We start from the raw sequence: 27,552 nt of genomic DNA, 5'->3' as shown, positions 1-27,552 counted from the left end.
TTGAGAATCAGGCCTTTAAGAGATTGTAAATTTGTCTAAAGATTTATTCATAATCCTGGATAATAGGAAGGGATGGTTGGGAGGATTATTTCAGTAATTTTAAAGATGCAATTAAGCCAAACCTATAGACTTTTTAAAAGCCTTTCAACAAAAGGGTTGTTATTTTTAAATGACCATTTTTCTATTGTGGGAAGAGATATATTTACTAACAAATTCATCTCACAAGAAACAATTTAGCCACTTTCTTACTGATGAAAAGAGTCCAGAACACATCTAAGTTTCCTATTATTTATACTTACATTTAGACCACAATGAAAATCTAAAATCAACATTAAGGTTCAAGCACAATATTTAAGTTGCTATTAATAGTACATAAAGCCTGTTAGCCCCTGCATTTCTCCACAGTAGCTCTGATATCTTAGAAAAATTCTATCTTCCTTAAACAGTTTTTCAGTCTACAAATCAGAAAACATCTTCAGATGTCATAGACCACCTAAAACTGAGAGTCAAAGAAGAAAGGGAAATGGGAAGGGGAAGGGAAGGGAAGATAAAACAAAAGGTTTGCTTTCTTATTGTCTTTTGTCCTTGCAAGTGCAATATTAAAGATGTGGATTTATCTACCTGCTACCATTCTGTTCTCAGCAGAGCCTTCCAGGCTTAGAGCTCTCATTCTGAGTGGTATCTTTAAAATGTTAAGAATTTGAGATATTCTACCGTTACTTTGGTGAGAAAAACCAAAACATTATAGGGAATAACCTAAGGAATTCCTAGGGAATTTACCAATATGCATAGCCAACATGTTTGGCTTCTATGATGAAATGACTGACCATGTACAGTAGAGGAACCATGTTATTTATTTCCACTCTAACAAGGCTTTCACTGAATTCTCCCATTGGCTCTGACAGACATTGAGGAAGTTTCTGGCAGCCCCACACAGAAGCCACCCTGTAACCATCCCCCACCCCGCTACCAAATCTTGGCCGTGCAAACTCAATACACTGACCCATAAATCCTCAGTCATCCCTTAGAATTATAAATGTACATTCAAGCTACTCCACATAAGGTGCAAAACTTGGTCTCCTCTCTCTGTTACACTTTTTGAAGAGCTTGAATCTATCCAGCATTTTAGTCATTGAAGCTGCCCCACCATGTGTCTTGCATCATAATCATATTGTGGTTCTCTGATGGCATGTAGTTTTTTTAATCCTTCTTTTTATTGTGCTTCATATATTTACATACACACACAGGAGACAGAACTTAGGCTTTGCTATATACCTTGAGAATGGAAAGCTACATCCTCTCACCTTCCACTCCCTTCACCCTGGCCCTGGGATCCCTGTAATCACAGTACTAGATTTGCAATAAGAGATGTAGCAAATGTCTCAAAATAGCAAATATTTATAGTGCATTGTATTCCAAAACAGCTGTTGAATTTGTATAACTTGCTTGAATGTCATTTTGATCAGAGAGATATTGAAACAAGTTTTTTCAGATGTCTATTTCATTCATGGTTCAATAGCATTAAGAGAGGGACAAGCATTTCATTAACTCCTTTCTACTTGGGTAAATTTCCAAAGAAAAATTGCAAAAGTACACCTACCCATATATAGAGGAAAGATTGTAAGCATTTACCTTTAAGAGAGATTTCAGGTCCATGGGTTCCCCATTGTCAGACCTAATGTCTTACAACCCAGTTTAACAAGCAATTTGAAATGTATCTCTGACCTCAGCATTTGTAATTACCTAGCAGTATGTAGCTGCATGATAAGGGCAGGTCTCTGTTCAGCATTCAGTCTGTTCTGGTCTTAAACCTGAAGCACCAACCAATTGTTCTCACACACTGAAGAGAGAAGAAAATATTTCATGCTCAATCCCTGTCTGTGTTTCAGCAACTGGGTACCTAAGCATTACAATCAGCTGAAATTTAAATTTTTTTCTCCTGGAATTGTGCTTGAATTTCACATGTATATCTAACATGTTTCTTAACACTGACACTGAATTTCACAAGAGAAGCAGCCTGGAGCACACAGCAGGAGAAATGTACAAAACACAAACAGCATATCAGAGCTGCTTGGTAAAGGCTCTTGTTTGATTTTCAGCATTTTATAAGGGGGAGTACATCATGGTAAAGCTCAGCAAGACAAATACAGGTGTAGAATACAACTGTCAAAGTGCTTAAACTAAACTTTCCCATGTGTCTCCCTGTTAAAGAAACTGAACCTGATGATCCTTAGGATATTGGGAATTCTTCATTCCCTGTGCGCTAGAGCTCTATTTTGTGCACTCTCATTCTCCAAGGAGTCACAGACTCTTACTGTTTCCATCAGTAGAGCCAGACAGTAAATAGGTGTTCTGCAAAGATGTGTGCATGTGTACTCACACACAATTACACACATACACACACAGGTATACACACACAGAAAACAACACAATCCAGTGCCTTTAATGCAACACTCACACAAATGCAGACAAACAGTAAATCAGGTTCCTCCCCTCCTGATTATTAGGACTGATAGACTTGCTGATAGACAGCATTACTCCTTAACCCACTGTCATACATCACAGACTGATTGATCATTAGCACAAGTTTTATGTTAACACCCATGTGATCCACCCTGGATCCTAGCTCCTCAATTCCTTCAGGAACTCAGAATTTGGATCTTTCCTAGGTTCTTCCCACACACTAGCTACTCCTGCAATTTCTTACAGTCCTACCTGAAAGTATTATCAGGTTATTGTTCTGTAATTTGTTATGTCCAATATTTTCTCATGCTATGCTCACATTGTCATGTTTTTCATGTTCTGTTCAGTTAGTAAATAGCAGATCAGAGCCTACTCATATGCTTACGTATCTTAATACTTAAATTTGTATTCATAGAAATCTATGTGTGTGTATTTATTTTCCTTTAATCATCTTGTTTTGAGGTAGACATGGAAAATATTGATGTGTATTGATATACACATGGAAAAAGGAAAAGACATGCCCAATCTACAAAGCAGATATTGAGGTAAGCTGCATGTGTTCAACATAAAAGAAACAGTTGTTCCCAGTAAAACTTCACTAGTCTATCTTTCCCCATGTTTGTGGTGAATTTCTGATCATAATGAAAAGGTAGGAATGACTGAACATTTTTTCCTGGAAACACAAGCAGAATTTATTCTTTTATACAGAAACTTTTCCTCAGGAAAGGTGCAGAGGCGGCACAAAGAAAATTTTCCTGAGAACTTGATACAATATTTTTCACAGACCACAGGACTAGTCCCACTTCAACTCATTCTGAAAGCAGGGAAAGGAGAAGCAGAGCAGTTTCGTTGAGTTCAAGTAGTGAATTTACACATTTACAGTGGCAAGTCAAGTTTACAATTTAGCAAAAAAACCACTTGTATCTTAGCTGCTATTTCAATCTAAGGGATGGGAGAGAAGTTATCTAGAGTGAGAATGTAAGAAGTTGATTCTTTGATGGACACGGTTTTCTCTTCTTCCATTGCTGTCCTGAATATGAAGGTAAAGTAGATACAAGAAGCCAACTGAGGGAAATAATGGGAGACAAAACAGTGAAACCAGTTCTCAGCTGCCATTTTGGTGGAACTGCATCAGCTGTCATTTAGTTGCTCCTAGAAATACAGAATTTTGCTTTAGGAGAAATTTGCTGACTCCCTGGAGACTGGTCTCTGAGTGACCAACCAAAAAGGGCAAATAGCAGCAAGGAAGAAAGTTAATTGTCAGTTCATACGGATGATGCTTCACAGGCAAATGATTCTATAAAGATGGGCACATTATAGTACAGGAAATGTTACCCTGAAAATTAAGTAAAAACATACCTTTTTTATTATGCTGTTTTGTTAATAATGATCTAGCAAACATCAGTCCAATTTTATGTAACAGTGGAAACCACAGTTTACAACTATTTTGGCAAAGCTGAACCTTTGTGTGCCTGTGATCCTGTGGTCGTCTGAAAACAAAATTAGTAATTGTTTCATAGGACATAGTTATATATTGTCAATATAATTAACTGAGTGGAGTAACAAAATACTTTTTTTCCCATTTCCCATGCAAAATAAAAATAAAATATCATCAATACACAAATTGTTTATCATAATTATGTCATCAAGGTCTAGAAAGTGACAATATGAAAGCCTCTTCTAGATTTGAATTTTTCTTAGGAGTTTTCCTTACTGCAAAATTAAGCATCAATCTTTTAAATTCCAGCAGTTGCTGTTGTTCATAGGGTCAGCAGTGCTTTTATAGCATTCAGCTACCTTGAATTATTTTATCAAGTTCCTCAGATGATTCTTATTGGGTGCTTTTTTAATATGTTACAAATTAGTCTTCCTGTGTCATCTCAATTTTTTATTTTTTTTTATATTTTTTAACTTGTTTAATTTATTTATGTACTGTAAAATTTGAAGATCAGTGAAAAATAAAATGATATAAATTATCTATGGTGATAATCCTGTAATTTTCTTTTTGTGTAGAAACATTTGTTTGTGTGATACATTTGTGATAAGCTGAGGAAATAAAAATAGTTTTGTCTTTTTTATTTTACAGAGCTGAGAGAATAATTTGTATCACCCTCATTTACAAGGCTTCATGGTTGCTGTATCTAACTGTCAAATGATTTTTTTTTTTTTTTGTATCTTTTGAGCATATTTTTGAGAACAGTACAGAAGTTCTGTGCAGGAGATCACTTGTTTCTGAAGAACAATTTCACCATTAAGAAACATTGAACCATCTTCACAATTTCAAACTTCTTAGTAGAAACTGAATGACTCACACCTTGTTTTTATGTTGACAGCAAATAATATGAAGAAAAAAATAATCTAAATTATATTAGCAAGCAGTAACGTCGCACTAAATGATAACAAGGTTGTATTACTTTTTTCCTAGTAATCAAATGAATGCATCTACTTTGAGCTATATATTCTAGGTAGATGAATGATATTTTAAAATTCTAAGTTTAGTCAGTTAATTACTTCCTGATTTGGCTGCTGGAGTTAAACTAGAATTAAACGAATTTTACTTCTACCCTATAAAATTCCAATAAACCTTATTCTGACAAAAGGTCTATGGCAGTTGTCAGAAACATACACATGGATAGATATGGCAAACTTCACAACACCAGATGCTAATCTATAAATTATGCTAACAAATCAACATAGACACACAAGCAGAACTATCAGATGTACCAGTGATTATTAGAACGAGAATAGGAACAGCATATTATTATTAAAAAAAAAAAAGACATGACAATTCTGTGGAGAATTTGCAGAGTGCAGTTTAAGTCCTTATACTCCATCTGTGTATACATTTAGCCATGAATAGTAAGTTTAGGCTTAAGCTGGAGTTATAGTTTGAGGACTTTAGGAATTTTCTATCCCTTCCCAAAAGTGGCTTTTTTTTTCTTTTTTTATTGTGTAGGTCTTATGGGTATGTAATGACATGCATATTTTCTGTGTTAAAATTATCTGAATATGTGTTGAAAAGTAGGAAAAATTTTCCAGCTGGTCTGTCTGGAGAAAAAGAATAATAAATAAAAATATTTTTTTAAAAAAAATCAAGTAATGGTGATTCTATGCTAGCAGTGCTTGTCTGTAGTCCTTTAGGTCAGTGGCTTGAGACTCAGCATATTGCAGAAAATTTTAATTGCCTTCTCTGCCAAAGGGATCTACACAAGTATCTGGACTTTGGGGAGTCTAGATAAACTACAACAGTGCAAAAAGCAGTAACTTATTTTTTCCTCTTGCATCTGATCTACTTTTACTTCAGAAATACTCCAAAACTCTTTTTAGAGATTGTTTCTCTTTGGTCTTGTGGGCAGAATATTAATATAGAAAGCAAAAGGAGAATGGCTGCCCTCCAGCCCCATGTAAAGCTAATATTTTTTATTATTTATATAAAGTGGAAGAGCTCCAGCAATACAGTTTATACCAGACTTTGTGCTGGTGCCTGTGGTATTGAATATAGAACATAACTGTGAAGCATAAACCCATGTATATTTTCATCTATTCAACAGCCAATACATTCTACCACTCTCATCCCAATATCAGCAAAACAAGCAAATAAACAAACAAAACAGTATCAGGTGTTTCAAAATAATTCAAGTCCTAAATTATCATGACAATCTATTTAAACTGCTTTAATTCACACTGTGTGAGAGGTTTTGTAGTCTTTAATGGAATTTGTAAAAGAATCTATGCTCACTCTCTTTAACATCTACATTTTCTTTGAAGTGTATTTGCTGATTCTATATGCTTGTCATAGCTGAGGAATATTTAGATCTTACTTGATGAGTAAGATCTTTATCTTTTGCTGATCTAGTACAACTATTATGTAGATTTAGAAGACAGGCTCTGTCTGCTGCTTCTATTATGATTGTAAAACTGTGTGAGATGGTTGGAAAAAATGGCAACAATTAATATTGCTATGATTAAATCAGGTTGAAGGAAAACAGTCCTGAGGAGAATAGTCACCTCTCATTAGTGTGCATCTTACTGACAGGTTGTCTTACACCACCTAGCTTTTCCTGCAGGAGATGCTTATAGTCTTTGAATTTGAATATAAAAACCAATACAAAATGAAGTATATATATATTTCTATACATCATGTATATGCAGTTGTGTACGCATTTACTAATTATATTTCCTCAAAATTCCTGATGCAAAAAAGATTAAAATGTAATTAACTGTCTTCAGAAATGTCTCTCATAAATAAAAACATCTGAATATTATTTTAATATGAAAATTTAATTGGTAGATCACATCTTGATTTCTCCCTGTCATAAACTTCTTTGAGTAATATATTTACTAGAGAAACATATTGGCAAGGACAATTTCTATTCCTTAGACTTTGTTCTCTGACCTTGTTTCATTCTCCTTAACTCTAGCTACCTATTCAAAACACATAATTTGGGATTTTATTCATCATGAACTCACTCTGTAGTTAGTTGAAAGTGAAAAAAATACTTTAAAAAGCAATTCAGTGTTAAATATATTGACATCTAGGGAGGACTATCTCGTTCTACTTATTAGGGAGGAAGCTGAGATAAACATATTCCTCCTCCGTGACTATCAACTAAATGGTTGTTGTTGAGTGGAAAAACCTTCATTAGTTTTTATAACTTCAGCCAAATTATCTTTTATCAGCCAAATACCTTTCGTGCTCTGCTAATGGCATCATAAACTTAGCAACTGCTCTTTATACTTGGGTTCCAAATCAGAAAAGCACCATATTCCTATTTTACAGAGGTAAACAAACTTTATAGATTAAACGCATTTCCCAAGATAACAGGGAATATAAATCAGAACTTCAGTACATGTAAGTTGACCAGTTTTTATATATGCAAAATATTCTTTATTCATTTTGGCTTTGTCTCATTAAATCTCACCACCTAAAAACTGTAAGGTAGTTTACCAAGTTGCTTCCCATTTTGGACATGCTTATCTTTTCTCTATGACAATAGATAAAATTTTCTTGAAGAGATTGTACTAGATGCCAAATTTCTTGTCATCGTTTAACCCCAGCTGGCAACTCAACACCACACAATCAGTAGTTCACCTCCTCCATTATACTGGAATGGAGAGGAAAATCAAAAGTAAAACATCAGGTTGAGATAAGAACAGTTTAAATATTGAAACAAAAATTTCAATTAATAATAGTTCAAATAGTTCAATTCAATTAATAATATTCAATTCAATCAATTATAGTAAGTAATAATAATGGCAGTAAAATAACAAACAAACAAACAAACACAAACAAGGAGAAATAAGTGATATATACAAGTCAATTGCTCACCACCTTGTGACCAATTTCAGAGCCTGTCCCTGCACCCCAATCAGACCCCTTTGGGCAACTCGCCCAGTTTACTACCTGGACAAGACATTCTATGGTGTGGAATATCCCTTTGGCCAATTCGGATCACCTGTCCTGGTTATGTTCCCTCACAGGTTTTTTGTGTGCCTCCTCACTGGCAAAGCATTAAACATGAAAGCCCTTGACAGCAATGCCATTTAGCAACAACGAAAACAACAATGTGTTATCAATGTTATTCTCATACTGAATCCAAAAGACAACTACTAAAGAAATTAACTTTATCCCAGCTGAAATCAGGACAATTGTATACAGATGCAGCTAATTAAGTGAAATAACATTTCCTCTGACTAATTTAGAGCTTTCTTACAGTGGTACATGCTCTGAATTTCTTGGTTTTGAGATCAGAACAGTTGAGAATCTACTGTCTCATTTTTGAAATCTTAAGGAAAGACATATGAAAAAATTATGAGGGGAAACTTTTACATGATTTGAAAATAAATGCTTCTGGGGAATCAACTATGACAAACTCATATGGATATCAAACTCTAAATACTGCACTAATTAGATGCCAGTTGTAAGATACAAATTATGATGACTACCTCATATATATTAGTCTTCCTCTAGAGAAAGATTCAGATAGACAGCTACCGGTGAGGTAGATCCTATACTGAATGTTTATATTGAAATTAATATAAGAATATTTGGAAGGGTAGATGATCGGTGAGACAGAATACCAGATATAGTAAAATACAGTGCTGAGCATATTAATCTCAAGAAATTAAGCTTGAGGATTCAAATCAGTCTTAGATGTAAAACTTGTAGATTACTAAATCTGTTTAAAAATGCTAGACTGTCATAACAGTCAGAAGTAAAATCAGACACTTCACAGAATGGTTAATGTAATTTACATCACTTCTCACCTCAAGAAGACATTTATTTTTCTATATTAAAATATGACAAGTCCAACCAAGGTGTCCTACTCAGGCTTATATGTCTAATCTGCACATCCTCAGGCTAGAGCAGATTAATTCCACACATAAACCTGAGGGATAAATGTAAATAAACATCTGATATGACTGTTAAAAACATGTCCACATAGTTATGAATGTGTATGTGATGGAAACAGTGGGAGATAATCAGCAGAATGAAGACATCCAGGTAACAGTCACTGGCCTCTGTTTTATCTCTGGTGCTCCTTAGTTCTTGTTTAATCCCTGCTTTATATCATGTGTCTCATCCCTCCATTTTCCATTTTCCCAGTGAATAAATGCACTCTGTATATCCACTGCTAGCAAGTGCACTGGCTAAATTGCCTATAAAAGAATTTCCAATCCAGCTGTTCAAGCAATTAGGCAATAGGATTCCCTGGGAAACTGCCTTCAGGGATAAGGAAGCAGAACAGAGCTGGCAGACCTTTAAGGACACTACATAGCACACAAGAACTCTCAATTCCTAGGCGTAAGAAATGAGGAAAGAAAGGTGAGTCTGGCATGGTAGGTAAAGACCTGCTGACCAAAAACAAGGGCAAGAATGAAGTTCACAGGCGGTGGAAGCAAGGACAGGTATCCTGGGCAGAGTATAAGGATGCTACCAAGCTGTGTAGGGCTGGGGTTAGCGTGGTCAAAGTGTATCTAGAGCTGAGCTTGGTAAGGTACAGAAAGAGTACTAAGAAGGATTTCTGCAGGCATGTCATGCAGAAAAGAAAGATCAAAGGACATGTGTTGTACACATACCCGAGGGAAAGAATGTCATCCAGATGAAGTGCTGCATCCACCTCTGGGGCCCCCAGGATCAGAAGGACATGGACCTGTTGCAGCTAGTCCAGAGAAGGATCACACAAACGACTAGATGGATTAATCCTCTCTTACAAAAATAGGCTGAGAGTTTTGTGGTTGCTCAGCCTGGAGAAGGCTGTGGGAAAATATTCTAGCAGATTTCCAGTACTTATGAGGGGATTTGTATGATGAGGTAAAAATTTTCAGGGTTGACTGTTGCATTAGAATGAAGAGTTAAAATCCCTTCCAAAAAAATACTTGAAGAATGTTTTATCAAGAAATTTTCATCCTCCAGACTGGTCATTCAACTACTTATTGTGGCTATTATTTTAAAAAGAAAAAAGAAAAAAAAATCCAAAAAACCCCCCAAAAAACCCCAAACAAAACAAAAAAAATACAAAAAACAACAACTAAGAAACCATAACCAACCAAATACAAAACACTCCACAAAAATCTATTTGCTATTTACAGGGTGCCATAATTTCCCTAAGATGTGCTTCTTTCCTTTCTTCATGCAGATAAAAGCATTGCCACAGGCATAGAAACAATATCCATGGCCAACCAACAGCTTTTGGAATGAATGCAAGCTTCTGCAAACATTTGGAATTATTTTCATCCTGTAACCATTTAAGGAAACAAATCTTTCTGTGTTCAGCCTTAGAAAATTGCAGTTATAGCCTTTCAATATTTCCAGTGAGATTCTTCCTTTATTCAAAAAAAAAGTTAGACATTATTTTATTTTTTAATAATAAGATAGCTCTATTACTGAGTTGCAAAATGACTGATTTGCAATTTTGTAGACAAAACTGAATTTGAAAAATTTAGAGATGATATTTTTCAACCCTTACTGATTTGAAATTCGCTAAATAGAACAAGTACTTTTTTATATTAGACAGGTATCTGACCTAGCCTCAGTAAATAAATATCACACTGGAAAAGTTCATAAGGAACATAACAAAAGAAAAGCACCACATGAAAAGGGACTTCCTACAGAGCTGATTTTGTTAAGTGCTAGCCAAATTAGCAATTACTGGCAATTTAGCAATTATTGAGACCAGAATTTAAAGTTCACTACCCATTACTTAAAATTGCTATCTTAAAAATAGCTTTTCTTAAAAAGTAGAGACATAAAAAGAAACAGAAACGTATAGCTCACTAAAGAGCTATCTAGGACATACTATGTTCTCAAATATGTGGTCAGTTATCATCAGAGACTTGATTCTTAGAGTGGGCTGTCTATACTTGGTGGGACTAACATTGGATTAGTCACCATGGCTACTAATAGTGTTGTTCTTTCAGGACAGATGGGATCCTCACACTGGGATCCTAGTGTCAGCAGGTGACCATGCTGATTCAATTTTTTTTGGCTGTATAGTTGATGTTCCAAGTGAACTAACATTACCACTGTGTGTAATCCTAAATCTTTTTTTTTTTTTTTTGTTCCTAGCAGATATGATCCTCAAAGAACTTCTCCCAACCTGCAGAAGTGCTGTAGGCACAGTAGGCACAGACCTGTGGGAAGGTGGTAGGATAAGAGAAGTGTGGATGTATAAATGCTGGTGATGTTCAGCTATATATAGTTATTTATCAAGAAATTGTCTTATCAGTATTATCCAATAGAACTATATGATAGTTATAGGTGATAAAGTCAAATTACACATACACACACACACACACCCACCCCAAAATCCCCAACTTTTTGGCAGATACAGCTTGATTGTATTGAAACTAGATAAAGTATACAAATTTGCATGGAGCAACAAAAAATAATTTTGAGTGTATATGGATTCTCAAATATCTTCTTAGAAATAATATCTGCCTTTCAGCAACCAAAAAATGACAAGAAACACAGAAATGGAGTAAAGTTTACTTTCTACCTGACACAGGTATTTTATTTTCAGAGGCATAAGCAGAAAACATTAAGAGCTGAAATTTCTGTCAATAATTGTTATAGGTACAGCTTGCCTAACTTAAATCCTCCTTAGCATGCAATTTCAGTTTTCCTTCAAAGCTCAAACATTTTTTATGTATGGCTCAGCAATGATAATGTAAAATTTCCCTTTCATCGATGGTCCCACCATCAATAGCTGAAATGTGTCAGTGCCTTCATATTTTGCACTGGTATTATTATTAGTATATTACTATTCTTGTTGTTAGATTTTTTAAATTATTAATTATATTGCTAAAAGTTTTTTTCATTTTGAAACATTTATATATAGATATATATAACTTTCCAGAGTTACTGGAAAAAAAGAAGCTGGATTTTTTGAATAATAAGATATTTTAACACCTGTGAAATATCCAACATTTGATAAAAAACTCAGTGGGTAATATTTAATAAAAGATTACAGCTTTGGTTTTTGAAAAATTTTAAACTATACTTTTCTCTTTTGACAGGCATGACTGAGATTTTCCAGAACAGAGATCATTAACCAAGCTTTGGATGAAAACTCAAATAATTATTATCTCAGGCCTAATCAATTTTTTTCAAAAAATAAGCATTTTTATTTTGTTCTTTATTTAATTTCTGCATTTTCTTCTGCATAATGTTATACATATTACATCTATACAAGTGTAAATAAGAAAAATCATATGATTTTTAAAACAATAAATTTTGCACAGTACCAAATTACAAAATTTAATGATGATGTTTTCCAATTCGATTTTTAGTTCTTTTTGTGAATGGTAGGTAGCAGAGAAGCCTGATATTGCCACTCACTACAGGGAAGTACTCAAACTGTACAGCAGATTATATTAAGCACAGCACTTTTACCACACTAAAAAATATGTTTAAGGTTATTCTGTTTAGTAAGTGCATAAGCAAACATATATTTATCACAGAGGAGATTTTAGCTGCAGGTAGAAGTGGCGAACCGTTCGGACATGTTTTTTTTAAATTATGTTTGGATCTGATTTTATTTCTACAATTAAATTACTACACTGGACAAGTTCAGTGTGGTGGTAGACATTTAATGTAACAATAAATATACCTTACTTTCAGATGCTTCCCGAATATCTCCACCATTCTCATATGCATTTAGCCTATCCTTTTACAGCAGCAGTAATCAATCAAAAGGCAGCATTGCAGAAGAGTCATTAGAAGTGCTTGTCCTTTGAATTTCATCATGAAGAAACAAGACCTTGAAATTGTCCATAACACTCTTTATTGTAGATTTTGGGGGCTTTTTTTGCTGAAGGTTTGGATTTTCCTTTGAGTTTTGGGAATACATATTAGGTATCAGAGGGAGTTGTATGGATTTTAAATAAAGACACATTTTCTTTAATTGTAGTGAAGCATGACATGATCTGAAAACAGAAACCTTAAAATGTGTTTAAAATGAGGCAAATAAGTACAGTAGAGTGCAAAATTAAGAATCAAATCAAGAACATTGGGTAAAAAAGAGATTAAAATATTTCCTTTAGTTTAGGAAATATTGCTTTAAGTTTCAGCTAATAATTCTTACATAAGGAATTTGAAAGTCAAGAGGAAATGAATTTGGTGTGTATGTAAAGACAGAAGGAGGTATATAAAAAATGAAATTTAGACTATCTTCTTTAAACTTGCATAAATATTTATAGACTAAGTTGTTACTGAGCAGAGAGTTCATAATTGCAGAGCCTGTAGGACTCATCAGAGACAGGAACTTGAGGACCTGCAGAGTGAAGAATAAACTGCTTGGAGAAATGTCTAAGGTGAATTTGGGGAAGCATGGAGAGGAGATCAAGGACATAACTGTGAAAAGGACTGATTGCATAGAAGGAAGATGCCATATCAGCCTTCTTGCCTTTTGCTATTGAGAAAGAAATAGGGAATCAGAACACTGGGGAGAGGGTAGTGTCCTACACTCTGCTGGGGGCTTGAAGGAAGATGGAAGGGAATGTTCTGGAATTCAGAAGCACAGTGCAAAATTGAGTGAAAATGAATGAAAACTGGAAGGAGAACTATAGTCCAATATTGGATGGGACTGCTGTCCAGTATTGGATGGGACACTGATTTGAAGGTATTTCAAGAGGAACAGAATTGATAGTATAAATGGAAATCAAAATGTGATCCATAAGCAGTAATAAGTAAATGCATCATGTCTTAACAAAATGTAAATCAGGGAGATAAAACAGTACAAATTATTAAATAGTATTTCAGCAATTGTTCCAAATCATTCTGCTTCAGGTTTAAACAAGACATGAGTTATATTTTTGACAAATTAATACATTTTTGTTCCAAAGAGGTATTAACCATGACAAAAAGGTTGAAGACATGTAAAAGTAAATAAAATACATTTTATGAATGAAAGCTAAATGTCATTTAAGATTTAATGTAAATATGCTTGATGGTGAAAACTGAAAATTTTTACACTGTTTGGTTCTATAAAATTGCATTCAGCTTTAAGGTTGATTAGCATTTAGCAAGTAGGAAGAAAGAAACCCAAATAAAACCCAAGCAACATAGGCTAAAACAATATCATCTTAAAAAATTCTGTAAACATTTTTTAATAGAGTAGCATTTATGAAATCTGCTAAGAGATATAGTACTAGGCAAGATTCCAAGGACAGGCTTTATTAAAAGGCAAGACGCTGCAGTGTGACAGGATTTTATTATCATCAGTCTGTTGTGTCTTTAATACATTTTAATGGTGTCATGTTAGTCAGTCTTACCAATACTTCTAGTAACCAGTGTTTGAGACCGTGTCAAGAGATATCCCTAGAGGTAACAGGTACTAGATGTTGCTCAGCCCTGAAGGTTGTGTATGTGTTTTCTCTATCCCTGGTTCATTTTTACATCACTATTGTTTTTCAGTAAGCTTATACATGACAAAACTCTTTGCAAAGCAAAACATATCTCAGTTTTCAAACAGCACGATAATATGTATTCAGAAATCTGAACTTAAAGTGACGAATATAAAAGAAAAATGCTCATAATAGACAAATTACTGAAAAATTATGAAAAAAATACAGAGAAAGAGAGACTTGTTATAAAGTACTGCTAGCCTATGTCAGTTTGCTTACTGCAACAACCCTTCAAAGCAAACCGCACATATTCTGGCATACTTCACTTGTATCTGAATTTGTCTGCCTTTGGGCACACCTTTTGGACTGGTCCACTGCTCATGTTAGGGATCTGTTCAGTAATTCCTCATTTCTAAAGAACTCTCAAGTTTTGTTTTTTCTCTGTAGAAAACAAGTAAAAATACGTAATGGGAGAGAACTGGCACGTGATTGATATATTCCTGACACAAAGCTAGGACAAAACTTGGAAGGATACAGAAAATGAAGACGTGTTCTCATAGAGAAGGAGAACTTTTGCTCATCTTAACAAAACAATTGCATATGTGGCCTTGTCCTGTTGCTACTTTTGGCCCCTTGACAAACAGTAATGATTGGTATGGTCCCTTGGCTTGTTTCCACATCCATATGTCTGTCTCGCTATCCGTCTGTGCAGTGTGTGCATGTGTGAACATAAACAAATAAATTGGTCTAAAAATGCAAAGGAGCGTCTGCTAAAGGAAGTATCCAGAAAATTCATCTGCCAAAAATTTGAGGTTTTTTATAAATATCCCTTGTCTACAAAGATATTCCAATTATTGAAAATAAAATCCACAATAAATTAATATCTGTCATAATTCTTCTACATCTCAAAAAACAAAACAAAACAAAACAAAAACCTGCACCCACCCAAAACTAAACAAAAAAACTAAAACAAAACAAGAGAAAAAAAACAGGAGTATGTCTTGCACAACTGGATAGGTCAAAACAATTGTTTTTCATAAGTATTCAGTTTAGAGTCCTATCCACTTCATAGAAGCCCTCATTTCTGACTTACTGTTTGTTCTAATAAGTAAAAAAGTTAGTCTATGACAGCTTCCTGAGGAGTGAGATATCCAGTTCAATGTCTTGAAATTATATTTTAGTGGAATATCTGATTCCCAGTGTCCACATCACTTGAAAACAGACCTGTCAAAATAGCTGCTGTTGTTATTTTTTAGTATATTAAATAGAATTAGAAAGTTTTTCAGAAATAGAAGCTTTTGTGACTATTTTTTTTATGTGAAAGTCTGTGACATTTTTGAATGAAAAGAGCAAAATGTTTAACCTTTATAGTGTTATGACCAATATTTTGTATTCTCTTTCCATTTTACATTACAAGTATTTTTCTGTTGTCTTCCCTCACAAGTACCAGGAACAGATAAGGAATACTGTCCTCATTTGCTATACTATCAATGCAATATTTTGTCATACAGTGCTAAAGGCACTCTCTGATTGCTATCTGAAGCAGATTTTATCAACATCTTCTGGGCATTTAGACCATGTCTACGCTTATTTATTAATATACATCACAATGCTCCACAGGGTTCTGATCTATGATCATACTGCCAAGCAGCTGCTTGGAGCATGCCCTTATCAGTATCTCAGTTGTTTCCTGGAATTTCATTTCACCTAATTTTAGATTTGTACAATGCAAAAATCTACCACTAGAACTAGTTTTCTAGATGTGAAATTCTTTTTCCAGGACATGACTGGTTTTTACAAAGGGAAAGTTGAATTTCTGGGGTTACTAATGAATATTGGCTCTGGACATCACTTGGAAATCTGGGGAAATAAGCTATTTTGATTTTCAGTATTTTAAAACGCTGAATTTACAAAGAACTAAAAAATGTAGTTTGTTAAAGTGTAAGAAAAAATTGACAGTGAGAAAGAAACTGAATAATGTCTGATAACCACACAGGTAGTTTCTTATATAAAATACTGATCAGAAGATTAAATTCTTGAGACACAGCTAGCCAGGATAGTTCCTAAATTTTTTAATTTTTCAGTAAAGCTATTTCAGCTGCCAAATCACAGAGCTCTGTCAGCTGTCTTACTGGGCAGCAAAGGCTCATGAAGTCTGCTACTCATAAACAGTGCTAATATGTTTGCTATTCAATCCAAAGAGTTGCATTTGTGTTTTAGTATTTTGGTATTTACCTTGAAAGAAGCAAGCATAGTCTTCATAAGTACATATACAGTTTGCTATGAGAAATCTTTTAAAATAATCTTCATATTTTTGCACTCTGGATCTGCAGATTTTCTCCTGCATAAACATATCTGAATTTTCATATAAAATATTTTCAACGTAACTCTGCTGGCTCTTACAAAAAAGTTATTTGAAAAACTTTATTTTTTTCTTGTTAGTTTACAACACAGTGCTGTTCTCCCACTGACTCTCCAACATTGTTGAACTCTGTAACTCAACTTCTGTATCTCTGCCCCTAAGCTGACAGAGGGGAAAAGCAGGAATTCCCAGCCCTGATTTTTTTTTCTGCTTTGCATACTTATTACACAACCAAAGTGCTTATTACTCTCCAAAGATCGTAAAAGGAGTTTATCTGATAAAATCAAATGTCATTGCCAATAAATTGGTCATCAAAAATAAGATTACATAAATTGAATACAGCTGACAATTTGATAACTTTTTTGGTTTCTTCTGGTTGTTTTTCCTCTTAAGTAAAACACGTAAAAGAAAAATATTCTGAAACTATCAGATACATATGTAGAAAATACAGCAAGGAAGAAAATGCACTGCATTAGAAGTCTCATTATCCTGAGATCTGAGATACATGCTATCAGGTTATTACAGTTTTTATTATCTTCTACCCTGTCTTTCCTTTCCATTCAGACATCAGTTTTTCCATGTCTCATGGTCTGTGGTGCAGAATGGAAAATTATGGATCTCTATCTACTACAGAAATAAGAAGACATTACAAAAACGTCAAAATGATGAAAATATTGAAGTACTCTTTCACTTTTCTGGTAGTAACTATAATATATTCAACTTACAATACTGATTTTAGAAAAGACAATAAAAAGGAGAGCATCATGACATCACTATGAATTGCAAAGAATTATAACCTTGAAGAAAAGAAGATTTGAGGGATATTATAAGTGGAAACAGATCTCCCTCTTTCTTTTCTCTCTCACACTTCATTTCATATTCATTCCCATGTCCCTTATAAGGCAAGAACCTGGTAGGTGTCTGTCAGAGAGCAAAGCCTTATGCACTGAGCTGGAAACCCTGGGATTTTTTCTTTCATCCTTGCACACAGACAAGTTGCTCACTCACACACGTTTTAGAGGTCTTCTCAGTTGTATATGAATGTCTATGATGTAAAACTACTGGCCTGAAAATGAAACATTAAAAGCAAGGGAGATTATGTCTCATCTTCAGTTCCTTGCCTTCACCACCACAGAGCAGTAATACCTGGAAAATAGCACTAACTGGATGTAATAAGCAGGGTCAAGGCAGGAAACTTATCAAGAGAATGCATCTCTGTTATTCAGGTAATTCAAATAGGTATGTCTAACCTACTGGAGAAACAATAATTCATTTGTGTAATAGTGAAGGCCTTGTTCAGAATAAAAATTAAATGCTTTACAAAAAAGGCCAGAAATAAGCCACCTATTTTTCTCAAGTTTTTACAGACATTATTGGTTTTTGAGAAGTAAATTGTTAACTCCCATAAGGTCAGAATTTTGTCATAATTCATGCAAATATTATTGAATTTACCCTGAATATTTGTATACTTATAAAAAAAGTTTAAAACCTGTATGGTATTTGGTTGCCCATTTGAGAGCATCTAAGGTGGTGCTAAACTGTTTCCAACCTTTCAGTTTTGAATTTTTTTTTTTTTTTTGTTGGATTGATTGCCTGTCTGAGATTTTTTCCTGAGTCATCTTCTATTTTGGGGATTCTTTTGAAATCAGTGGACTTTTTGCATCCTTGTAAACTGATCTGTGACTTGGGAATAGCATGGGAATCTTTCAGAAAAGTATTTTTTATACGGTTACCTGTAAATCCATTTATTCTGTAAATACAGAGAGATTAGATTTCCCTCCTCTAACATCTAGAAATTTATCTTGCTTTTTCCGCTTGTACTCACTATTGGTCCTACATAATGTTATTTGTCCGGGTCAACCTCCTAACTTTGTCAAAATTAGTAGCATATTTTTCTTCCCTTACACTTTGCTTTTATTCTTACATTCAAAAACATTTAAGTAGAAGTACAATAAATATTTAAGCTATTAGTATCAGAACAAAATGCACATCACTTACAGCAGCTGATTGTTTAAAAAATAGATGCATATGCTATTTGATTTTTGCTCACTAGAATTGCTTTCTTTTTCCCTTCTTAACAAAAATTCTCTTCTTTTGATCTTATTCAGAAAGGCAGTAATTCTTTTTTAGGACACTTGAAACCCTCAATAGATGCTGATTTTTCCACAACATCTGCCATGTTCCTATTTTTCCATGCTGAACAGACGTTTTTTAAAAGTAAATGCAGAGCAAAACAGATTTTTCTAAACTTTAATTAGCATTTTTATAAAATACTTCACCCATAGAATTTAATAGGAGAACTCTTTATGGCATGACTGGTTTAGCCCAACAGTAGATGTTGTATTGACATCTTACTTTTCTACTGGATAGAGATTGTTAGCCTTGATTTAACCTTTCATGTGCTTTAGAGCTAGATTTTAAACCACTCTGCTCATCTAATTCTATCAGCACTCATTTAACTTCTTTTAATACCAAGACAGTGAAAACCTTATACTGTCCTGCCCTTACAACAAATACTCAGTAGTGAATATATGGTGCAATATATCATGAGGGCTTTGTAACTCAAGGTCAAGATTCCCCTTGAAACACTGGTACATTGAAACACATAACTGATGTTTATATCAAAAAACCTTGTCATAAAAATATTCCATATATAGTATTTAGACAGAAAGCTGTGTTTACAGTAAAACCTCCTTTTCCTTCAAAAAGTGACAACTTTCTAAGAATAATTTCTGTGCTAACAATAAAAGCCCCCTAACTCTTCACAAATAGGACAGTCAGATAATTTTTTTTTTCCCAGCTGAAGCTGTCATAATAATTTGAAATACATTTCTTTATATTCATTTTTTCTCACTGTCGCATATTCCCACTCACTGTGATGGCCAAGCTGCACATATGATGATATGAGAAAGAAAAATACACCACCATGAAAAAGAGCTCCCGGGTGCACCACTGGTCAGACAGTATAATTGAAGAGGACTGATTTCTGATGGGAAATATGATGTACAAAAGAGCTCAAGAGCGTTCAAATGAGCTGCCACTAAAGTGTCTCTGAAAGTGCAGAAGTATTTTGTCAATATTGTTGTTGGAGGTCAGAAAAGATTCTGTCACTTTCAGTATATCAGTCTTGTTCCCAGATAATCTCTGCTTAATTCTGAAAAGAGAAGGTTTATTTCTACTATTATGATGACGTTAGCCATTTTAACTGTCACAATTTAAAATAAAACAAAAAAGGAAAATACAAATACATATTCAGTTGATGAATTCTCATCACATTGAATTGTTTCTGACAATGAACGAATATTAAGCATATTCTAGCTGTTCAATTAATTTTTTTAAAAAGCTTATTTAGCATGTTTCATATGCTAGAAAACAACTTTTATAATGACAATGTAAAGTTATATTTAGTTCAGCTTTCAAAAGTTTTCTTTCATTGATAATTATTCCTATAAATGTGACTTAAACATGAGCTTTTTTCAATATTTTTGTCCCATGGCAGCCTATCTATAATGGTATTATTTTCTTGAAAGGAGTGTCAGTAGTGGAACTCAGCTTTAAAAATTTTGAAAGAAGTAACATTTTCAATGTTTTATCCCCTTGGCATGTCTGAAATAAAATCTCTCAAAGTTAATCTTATTTCTGTGCCACAAAATAATTGCATTTATTTTCTTCCATCAGTTGCATTTAACGAAATATTGCCTTTAATCTCTAAATTATTACTATTCCCCCAGTTAATTTCTTTTTCCTTCTAGAAGCTGTCTCATCTGCCAGCTTGTCTGCTACATAGACAATTAAGTATCCAGCTTTTAAGTACTCACAGATTCTTATCTGTTCCTAAGTTCCTACATATCACCTCAACTTTATTAAGATCATTGACATTTTCAAGATAGCAAAGGGATGTGTTTCTGTCAGCATGTCCATAGCATCCAATATAATCAATATTATGGTTGTGGTTTGTCTAAGAGACTGTGAGTTTTTTCAAATTTCATCATTTTTGGGATTTTTTATTGTTATTTGTTTTGGTTTACGTTTGGAGGTTTGGTTTAGTTAGTTTTTGATTTGTTTGCTAGTTTTGATAGTTGGCTTACTGGGAGGTTTTTTTTTTTTGGTTTTCCCACAAAAACTTTAAGCTGATCAAATGTGGAAGCTCTGAAATAAGACTCTTCCTGTCTCCCTGGAATTAGAGTTCTGCAAAGTCCCAGGGTTCCCTGTGTTGCCAAACGCCTTGTACAGCTGAAGGTTACTCTGAAATGTCTCTTAATTGAGCTTGATCTTTGCAGCTCAATGCACTTCACAGGCACATTTTTATAGTGGTAGAATACTGAAAAAAAAGTACTGACTCCTTGTTGTGTTCAGCAGAGTTTGTGTTAGGTCAGACTGCCCAAGGCCTTCTGACAGAAACTAGAATATGTTGAACACACTAAGGAAGGATTTTGTTTGTTTTATCTTTTAATTAGCTCAGTACTTGGAAATACAGCTTGGAGGTCAGATAAGCATATGGAGGGCTCATCTCAAACCTTGCCTAGTTAAAACTTCTTCCAAGTTTATTTTATCTGAATAATTCTATTGTTTAATTATGTATTTATTAACTGGGACCAAAATATCTTTCAAAATATACCCTCTGGGGGAAGATGAGGGAATCCTAAGAATGAAATACCTCATCTACATAGCTTTGAGAATTATAGATTCTTCATAAATCATTTCCATCTGTTATCAAATGTTACCCAAAAAACACTTTATGAACAGGGTGGTTTGTAACTTACTTTATTCAAGAAGAACTGGTGAAAATGAAATCTGGACATTCAAATATTTCTTACTGTCTTGTAACTTGGAATACAACTGTTCTGTTTGTGCCTAGACCTGCCTAGAATGTCCAAGCAGAAAACTGTAAGCACTTTGAAGCTGCTAGTTTGATATCCCTTTGATTCCGGTCATACTGCTATAAAAGCCTGCAGGCATTTTTCGCCCTCATTATTCAAGTTTCATGTTGTTTAACTGTCTTGTTGTATTTAGAAAAAAAATGTGGATCAAAGTAAAAACAAAATGTAACTGGTTTTTAGGCAAAAAAAAAAAAAAGTTAATATAGTTATAATTTATTTATTCACAGCATTAGACATTCTTTCCCCCTTCATCAGTTTCTTTACTTCATCTTTTTTTTTCCATCTTGGTGTCTCTTTTTCTCCCAAATGGATATATCTTACTTTCTTATGTATTTTTTCTTGTCCCAAGTGTAATTGTTATATTTGTTATATGAATTCATCTCATACATAAAAATCATAATCATAGTTTGCTTTTCCTCTCTTAAGTTTTGATTTTGAAAGCAGATATACACCTGATTTGGAACATTTTAGAGCATTTTAGCAGCAATCATTAAGAAAAGAGAAAAATGTAGTTACTCTGAATTTTCATGAACTCACTCATCAAAAAGAGGTGATGCTGACCAAATTCTTACCTTGCATTAAGACTCTGTCTTAACTGTCCCTTCAGTTCTTGCAGTTCTATATGACATGCAGTGCATGATTTTTAATGTTATCTGTTGCCAGTATAATAGTCATAATACAGGGAGATAGCAGAAGAGATTTTGCACTTTTAGAGACCAGATACATTACTTTTAGAGATAACAGGGCTGGTCCTGTGTGCAGAGCTGATTCTTTAGTCAGTAATTCCTGGGGTGATATAGAACCTCACCAGTTAGTCATCTGAAAATATGAATTTATAGACTGCCTTGAGAAAATTGAATACTTGGAAATAGGTAGCTGACTGAATCTCCCCATTGAATATTTCTCTCATTTTGCAATAGTAATTCAGGGGATATGACTTTGGGTAGCTCTAGAATTCTATATATATGTCCTGATATGCCCAGCCCAATTTCTACACTCAAATGTCTTGACTGAAAAAATGGGTTGAGAGATTGAGAGAATATATTGAGAGCAGTGCTGAAAAGGACTTGAGGTAGTTGGTGGATTAGAAGCTCAACATAACCCAGCAATATGCACCCAGAAATCCAACCATATCCTACGCTGCATTGAAGTTTGACTGGCAAGACAAGACAGATGATTCAGCTCCTCTACTCAGCTCTCAAGAGATCCCACAATGGAGTACTGCATCCATCTCTGGGGCCCCCAACATAAGAAGGACATGGACCTCTTGGAGTGAGTTCAGACAAGGGGCAAGAAGATGTTGTTTTATCTAGGGTTCCAGCACCTCTCCTATAGAGACAGGTTGAGAGAGTTGGGGTTGTTCAGCCCAGAGAAAAGAAAGCTCGGGCAAGACCTTCTAGCAGCCGTCAAGTGCCTAAAGGAGACGTGCAGGAAAGTGTGAGGATTTTTTACAAGGGCTTGTAGCAATAGAACTAGAGGTAATGATTTTAAACTGAAAGAGGCTAAATTCAGATTAGCTATTAGAAAGGAATTCTTTACAGTGAGGGTGATGAGGCACCTTTACTGTGAGGGAGGGGGAGGGGACGGGAGGAGACTCGAGGAGAGGAGACTCGAGGAGACTCGAGGAGACTCGAGGAGACTCGAGGAGACTCGAGGAGAGGAGAGGAGAGGAGAGGAGAGGAGAGGAGAGGAGAGGAGAGGAGAGGAGAGGAGAGGAGAGGAGAGGAGTTTATTATACAGAGCAACTACAAATGAATAAAAAATTCCTTTTGCATAGCTAATGTAACTGAACTTTGTCACAAGAAATTTTTGCTTCTGGTTTTGCAGGGATATGGGTGAAATGCAATGCAAAAATTAGATAAAGTCTTTTAAAGGCAACACATTTAAATAAAACTAAGGAAATTCCATCACAAAAGCTAAAAAAAATTGTTTTTGTAGACATCAGTCATCTTTTCCACCTGTTTGTTATTGCAGGTCTTCTGTCATATCACCCCAGTATTGTCAGATTTCACTGTGTAATTTTTCTATAGGGGGTATTTAATAATGTGTGTGGTCTTATTGTGTATATGATTTTGCTGGTCTATGTGACTGTATTACTCACAAACAACTTCCCACAAAGTATGAATGAGTTTGCTATCTCCTGTTTTTTATAGTAGGCACCAGGAAGTTTTAAGCTACCTCCCTGAGAACAGTCATACAGGTTGGTTTTCTGTATCAGAAAAACCGCAGTAGTATTTCATTGGTCCCACGAGGAAATCTTAAGTAAAATTTCAAAACAAGCCAAGACTTTGTATCATGGTAGAGAGAATATTTAACACGGGGCTTCTTGCTCTTTCCACCTCTTTATTCAGTTTATCAATAGATGGCAGCAAATAGCCCTTTTGCCTCTGATCTCCAGCCCAGAGGGTTACACACACTTATTTATTTAGAGTTCTTTTCTATTTCTTCCTTTCTTTCTGAGACTGTCATGTACAAGTTTATGTTATAATGCAGTTAGACTATACAATGTATACCTCTTCAGTATGTAACTTCTTCAGCAGATCCTCGCTGGGAAGAATTAATAGGATTTCACTGAGAACTGTAAAGAGTTCTTGCCAAATCCAAGTTAGCAAGGAAATGTGTATGCACCCTGTAGAAATTCACTGAAATAATTCAGTGATAGATTGAAATATCCCATATTTAAATTGCCATTTACTGACAGGCTGCAAGACTTAGCTGCTGAAATCAAGGTTGCAATCTATACTTTTGATAATTTTTTTCACACATTCCTCAGTTTCAAGATTTGGAAAAGTTTTTTCTCGGCTTAAACATTCACAGCATTCCTTGTGCAGCTCATCCTAGAAAAACACCTTGAGCCTAGTCAGTCTGGATACAAAGGATGTGTACCTATTTCTGAGGGGAAAAAAGCTTTCTGAACTACAGAACGTCTTGGCAGATTTCACTCTATGTGCTCAGAAATGCTTTTTTCACTTCCTTTAACTGTATCCTGAAAAGCTTTTGCTTTTAAATAGGGAAAGGGAAAGGGAAAGGGAAAGGGAAAGGGAAAGGGAAAGGGAAAGGGAAAGGGAAAGGGAAAGGGAAAGGGAAAGGGAAAGGGAAAGGGAAAGGGAAAGGGAAAGGGAAAGGGAAAGGGAAAGGGAAAGGGAAAGGGAAAGGGAAAGGGAAAGGGAAAGGGAAAGGGAAAGGGAAAGGGAAAGGGAAAGGGAAAGGGAAAGGGAAAGGGAAAGGGAAAGGGAAAGAATTATGGGGTTCATACCAACAAGTTCAGTGAGGAGATTGTGCCCCGCTACTCTGCCCTCATGAGCACCTGGAGTGCTGCATTCTGCTCTAGGGTACCCGGGAAAAAAGAGATGTGGACCTGTAGGAACAAGTCCAAGGAGGGCCAAATAAATAATCAGAGGGCTGCAGCATCTTCCCTATGAGGACAGGCTGAGAGAGACTTGCAATTAAACCTGGAGAAGAGATGGCTCTGGGGATACCTTATAGCAGCCTTCCAGTACCTAAAAGGGATTTAAAAAAACAGTGGGAAAGTGATTTTTACATGGGCATATTGTGATAGGACAAAGAGTAATGTTTTTAAAGTAAATCAGGAGAGATTTAGACTAGATATTAGTAAGAAATTCTTTACTGTGAGTGTGATGAGGCGTTTGAACAGGTTGCCCAGAGAGGATGCTCCATTCCTGGAAATGTTTAAGGCCTGACTGGATGGGGCTCTGAGAAACCTGCTCTAATGGAAAATGTGCTTGCTCAGGCAGTGGGGAGAGAACTAGATGATCTTTCAGTTCCTTCCAACCCAAGATGTTATCCTGAAATTCAATGATTCTATCAGCTTTGATGAGAATTGTCCTTGGAATCAGTTTCCTGACACCTGAGCTAGCAACACTTTCTTTAACTGACACTGCAGTAAGTATACTCTTTCTCACAGTATGTTGCCATGATGATGCTCTTAGGATATAAAAATAAGATAGTAAAAAAAGATTAAAAATATTTTGATGTAGTGTATGTTAGAAAGCTGAAAAAAAAAGGGGAAAAAACTGCCTTCAAATATCAGCTTTTGTGACACTTCTATATAACAAAAGCAGTTAACTTAACTCAGAACCATGGGCCAGACATGTTCCTAATAAAAAAGGACAGGAAGAAATGCTGAGTGTTCATGTGAGATCCCATGTAGTTTGAGGACTAAATTTACTATCTAAATACATCCAAATAAATTGAAAATTATATGAATTCTTTTTTCACAGACAGATAATTTTTAGTTTTAAAATAAAAATATGAGGGGGGATCTTTGTTGTTAGGAATCTCAATTCATCTTGGATGATTTTGCAAAAAAAAAGATGTATGAATTAATTTAAAAAAAAGGTAGGCATTATTAGAAAGGAAGGTAGAAAAAAATAACAGTGCACCCTTTTAAAATATCCTGGAAATTATAGATGTTGAATGTGCATTTAAACAATTACCAATGTGAAATGAATTTAACACAAGTTGTATAATTTATTGTCTGGCAGTGCTTAGCTACTTAGTTAAGCCAATAAAATTATTGAGATTTGGAAAGAAAAATGAGAGTTTGTCTTCATTTACTCAAGATGTCCTTCACTTGTAACTCACATTTTAATTATACATATTGAATTTTTTATAAATTATTTTCCTAGACTAGTTATAATTTTCTCTTTTGAGATTTAACATGTCATATACGAAATGAATTGTAAAAGATCATATTTTACTGCTACATCTTGAGCCAATGTTGTGAAGGAAGTGAAAAATGCTGCATTCAATGTTCAGGCCACTGCAGTTTTTTTTCTTGCTACATTACCTGTTACAGAACAAGGATGTTCCCAGTGAAACACACTTGTATGAAATCAGTGAGGCTGAATTGCCAGTGAGCAGTCCATCACTTCCTAATTAATTTTCTGTTTCCTTAAATTGTCATGCTTTAATTATTTTTAGAGAAAATATTACATGAGAACCCGTCACTGGGATACTACTAGGCAAATAAATGTATTTCGTTGTTGCAATGTATTGAGCCTGACTGCCTTCCAGGTGTGCACCAAAGCCAGTCTATCACTCTTCCTCCTCTATTGGATAGGGGAGAGAAAATGAAACTAAAGGTTCATGGGTTGAGATAAGGACAGGGAAATCAGTCACCAGTTACTGTCTTGTGCTAAATGGAAACAGATTAGGGAAAATTAATTTATTACTTGTAAAATTGGACTTGGAGGATGAGAAGTGAAACCAGATCTTAAAACACTTTCTCCTTATTCCCTCCCTTCTTTCTGGGCTGAACTTCAGTCTCAATTTTCTCTACCTCCTTCCCTCAAGCAGAATTAGGGGACAGGGAATGGATGGGGTTGGGGCTGGTTCTTCACATGCTCTTTCTGTCACTTCTTCCTCCTCAAGAGGAGGAATCCTTACACTCTTTTTCTGCTCCTACATCGGGTTTCTACTACTACATACAGTTACTGGATACAGTTCTCCATGAACTTTATCAACCTGAATCCTTCCCCTGAACTGCAGGTCTTTTTGAACTGCACCTTTCACAGGGTGTAGTTTTTTGAGTGTTTACCTTCTTGCAAGCTGTTTGAGGCTTCTGGAAGTACTTGTGAGTTGATGGCCTCTGTGTGAAGATCTTCCTTGTTAAAGGGAATTTGAGGATGGTGAGCTTGAAGACCCTGGGACATTCTCCTTCTGGGACTGCTAGAGCACAGCTGTGATCCTCTGACACCAGGTCCAGTCGATGGCAAGGCTGAACACGTATTCCTGGGGTTACACATGCCCATGGACACACACACATCAGCACAAATACAAGAACAATGCCTTTTCAGGTATCACACACAAAATCAGTGCCAGCTTAAACACAGACTATACAAATGATCTGAACCTGTTCTTACTTGCTCTTTCAGTATAAAAGACGAGAAAAGACAACAACAATTAACAAGGGAACAAAGCAGGGAACACTCACTAGGAGATTGATGGTGTCAGAAAAAAATGGAATAAAGGAAGAGG

The sequence above is a fragment of the Pseudopodoces humilis genome, chromosome 2, assembly GCF_049639895.1.
Source record: "Pseudopodoces humilis isolate 2021_Gansu_Grassland_sample_001 chromosome 2, ASM4963989v1, whole genome shotgun sequence".
NCBI lineage: Eukaryota > Metazoa > Chordata > Aves > Passeriformes > Paridae > Pseudopodoces > Pseudopodoces humilis.
Note: the sequence above shows the minus strand (reverse complement) of the source record.